At 59.8% G+C, this 3,720-nt stretch overlaps 2 long non-coding RNA genes across 6 annotated transcripts; both read right to left on the bottom strand.

The window, feature by feature from the left end:
- Nucleotides 1-1,343: 1,343 nt before the first annotated feature.
- LOC127048915 (uncharacterized) lies at nucleotides 1,344-2,212 on the bottom strand. Its single transcript, XR_007773821.1, has 3 exons — nucleotides 2,158-2,212; nucleotides 1,942-2,038; nucleotides 1,344-1,410 (listed from the first exon to the last, which is right to left on the bottom strand). It is a non-coding gene; the product is annotated as an uncharacterized LOC127048915 (long non-coding RNA).
- Nucleotides 2,213-2,470: 258 nt separating this feature from the next.
- Nucleotides 2,471-3,500, bottom strand: LOC127048914 (uncharacterized). Of its 5 annotated transcripts, none has more exons than XR_007773818.1 (4): nucleotides 3,411-3,500; nucleotides 3,114-3,171; nucleotides 2,939-2,996; nucleotides 2,471-2,586 (listed from the first exon to the last, which is right to left on the bottom strand). It is a non-coding gene; the product is annotated as an uncharacterized LOC127048914 (long non-coding RNA). The 5 variants fall into 5 exon arrangements; XR_007773820.1 differs by lacking the exon at nucleotides 2,939-2,996 and adding an exon at nucleotides 2,763-2,820; XR_007773817.1 differs by lacking the exon at nucleotides 2,471-2,586 and adding an exon at nucleotides 2,705-2,820.
- Nucleotides 3,501-3,720: the final 220 nt, after the last annotated feature.

Genomic DNA, 3,720 nt, shown 5'->3' with positions numbered 1-3,720 from the left:
GCTGGGTCAACTTAGAGGGGAAAGAGGTGTCCACTTGCAGAGCAAAGCTCTAAGAACTTCTCACCCACCTTCTTCCTGCAGCCACCCGCCTAACGCAGCTGAGCTGCCCCGTTCTCACCCCACCCTCCATGTCTGATCAATCCAAATGAACTGATTCAGTAAATCAATAACTTCCACAGCTCCTTTGATTCAACAGCCTTCCATTCAGTTCTTCAACCACCCCCCAACTGCCACGGAACCTTCAGAGCCCCCATTGTTCCGCTGACAGCCCCTCAGCCACCCCCAACTGCCACGGAACCTTCAGAGCCCCATTGTTCCACTGACAGCCCCTCAGCCACTCCCCAACTACCACAGAACCTTCAGAGCCCCATTGTTCCACTGACAGCCCCTCAGCCACCCCCAACTGCCACGGAACCTTCAGAGCCCCATTGTTCCACTGACAGCCCCTCAGCCACTCCCCAACTACCACAGAACCTTCAGAGCCCCATTGTTCCACTGACAGCCCCTCAGCCACCCCCAACTGCCACGGAACCTTCAGAGCCCCATTGTTCCACTGACAGCCCCTCAGCCACTCCCCAACTACCACAGAACCTTCAGAGCCCCATTGTTCCGCTGACAGCCCCTCAGCCACCCCCCAACTGCCACAGAACCTTCCGAGCCCCAACATTCCACTGACAGCCCCTCAGCCACCCCCAACTGCCACGGAACCTTCAGAGCCCCAACATTCCACTGACAGCCCCTCAGCCACTCCTCAACTGCCACGGAACCTTCAGAGCCCCATTGTTCTGCTGACAGCCCCTCAGCCACTCCCCAACTGCCACAGAACCTTCAGAGCCCCATTGTTCCGCTGACAGCCCCTCAGCCACCCCCAACTTCCACGGAGCCTTCAGAGCCCCATTGTTTCACTGACAGCCCCTCAGCCACCCCCAACTGCCACGGAACCTTCACAGCCCCAACATTCCACTGACAGCCCCTCAGCTACCCCCAACTGCCACGGAACCTTCAGAGCCCCAACATTCCACTGACAGCCCCTCAGCCACTCCCCAACTGCCACAGAACCTTCAGAGCCCCATTGTTCCACTGACAGCCCCTCAGCCACTCCCCAACTGCCACAGAACCTTCAGAGCCCCATTGTACCGCTGACAGCCCCTCAGCCACCCCCAACTTCCACTGAGCCTTCAGAGCCCCATTGTTCCACTGACAGCCCCTCAGCCACCCCCAACTGCCACGGAACCTTCACAGCCCCAACATTCCACTGACAGCCCCTCAGCCACTCCCCAACTGCCACAGAACCTTCAGAGCCCCAACATTCCACTGACAGCCCCTCAGCCACTCCCCAACTGCCACGGAACCTTCAGAGCCCCAACATTCCACTGACAGCCCCTCAGCCACCCCCAACTGCCACAGAACCTTCAGAGCCCCAACATTCCACTGACAGCCCCTCAGCCACTCCTCAACTGCCACGGAACCTTCAGAGCCCCAACATTCCACTGACAGCCCCTCAGCCACTCCCCAACTGCCACAGAACCTTCAGAGCCCCAACATTCCACTGACAGCCCCTCAGCCACTCCCCAACTGCCACGGAACCTTCAGAGCCCCAACATTCCACTGACAGCCCCTCAGCCACTCCCCAACTGCCACAGAACCTTCACAGCCCCAACATTCCACTGACAGCCCCTCAGCCACTCCCCAACTGCCACGGAACCTTCAGAGCCCCAACATTCCACTGACAGCCCCTCAGCCACTCCCCAACTGCCACAGAACCTTCAGAGCCCCAACATTCCACTGACAGCCCCTCAGCCACTCCCCAACTGCCACGGAACCTTCAGAGCCCCAACATTCCACTGACAGCCCCTCAGCCACTCCCCAACTGCCACGGAACCTTCAGAGCCCCATTGTTCCACTGACAGCCCCTCAGCCACTCCCCAACTGCCACGGAACCTTCAGAGCCCCAACATTCCACTGACAGCCCCTCAGCCACCCCCAACTGCCACAGAACCTTCAGAGCCCCAACATTCCACTGACAGCCCCTCAGCCACTCCCCAACTGCCACGGAACCTTTAGAGCCCCATTGTTCCGCTGACAGCCCCTCAGCCACTCCCCAACTGCCACAGAACCTTCAGAGCCCCATTGTTCCGCTGACAGCCCCTCAGCCACTCCCCAACTGCCACAGAACCTTCAGAGCCCCAACATTCCACTGACAGCCCCTCAGCCACTCCCCAACTGCCACGGAACCTTCAGAGCCCCATTGTTCCACTGACAGCCCCTCAGCCACTCCCCAACTGCCACGGAACCTTCAGAGCCCCAACATTCCACTGACAGCCCCTCAGCCACCCCCAACTGCCACAGAACCTTCAGAGCCCCAACATTCCACTGACAGCCCCTCAGCCACTCCCCAACTGCCACGGAACCTTCAGAGCCCCATTGTTCCACTGACAGCCCCTCAGCCACTCCCCAACTACCACAGAACCTTCAGAGCCCCATTGTTCCACTGACAGCCCCTCAGCCACCCCCAACTGCCACGGAACCTTCAGAGCCCCAACATTCCACTGACAGCCCCTCAGCCACCCCCAACTGCCACAGAACCTTCAGAGCCCCAACATTCCACTGACAGCCCCTCAGCCACTCCCCAACTGCCACGGAACCTTCAGAGCCCCATTGTTCCACTGACAGGCCCTCAGCCACTCCCCAACTACCACAGAACCTTCAGAGCCCCATTGTTCCACTGACAGCCCCTCAGCCACCCCCAACTGCCACGGAACCTTCAGAGCCCCAACATTCCACTGACAGCCCCTCAGCCACCCCCAACTGCCACAGAACCTTCAGAGCCCCAACATTCCACTGACAGCCCCTCAGCCACTCCCCAACTGCCACGGAACCTTCAGAGCCCCATTGTTCCACTGACAGCCCCTCAGCCACTCCCCAACTGCCACGGAACCTTCAGAGCCCCAACATTCCACTGACAGCCCCTCAGCCACCCCCAACTGCCACAGAACCTTCAGAGCCCCAACATTCCACTGACAGCCCCTCAGCCACTCCCCAACTGCCACAGAGCCTTCAGAGCCCCATTGTTCCGCTGACAGCCCCTCAGCCACCCCCAACTGCCACGGAACCTTCAGAGCCCCAACATTCCACTGACAGCCCCTCAACACCCCTCAACTGCCATGGAACCTTCACAGCCCCATCGTTCCACTGACAGCCCCTCAGCCCCTCCCCATCCCAAATGCCAGGGAACCTTCAGAGCCCCATGGTTCCACTGACAGCCCCTCAGTCACCCCACAACTGCCACGGAACCTTCAGAGCCCCATCATTCCAATGAGAACCCCCTAGCCAGCCCCCAACTGCCATGGACCCTTCACATACCCATCATTCCACTGACAGAACCTCAGCCACCCCAACTGCCATGGAACCTTCAGAGCCCCAATATTCCGCTGACAGCCCCCCAGCCCCCACCCCGACTACCACAGAACCTTCCGAGCCCCAACATTCCACTGACAGCCCCTCAGCCACCCCCCAACTCCCAGGGAATCTTCAGAGCCCCAATGTTCCTCCCCGCTCTCATGGATCCCTGAATTCCACCAGACAGACCCACAAACAACTTCAGCTGCCAAGAACCTTGTGGGAAGGTCAGGGGGATCCCAGGCCTGTTGCAGCGGGGTGGTGGGGAGGGTGAGGACATGTGCCCTGCCCATGCTGTACCTTTTCTGTGGCTGAAACAGA

This window comes from Gopherus flavomarginatus, chromosome 4 (assembly GCF_025201925.1).
Source record: "Gopherus flavomarginatus isolate rGopFla2 chromosome 4, rGopFla2.mat.asm, whole genome shotgun sequence".
NCBI lineage: Eukaryota > Metazoa > Chordata > Testudines > Testudinidae > Gopherus > Gopherus flavomarginatus.
This window is presented reverse-complemented; position numbering and strand designations above follow the sequence as displayed.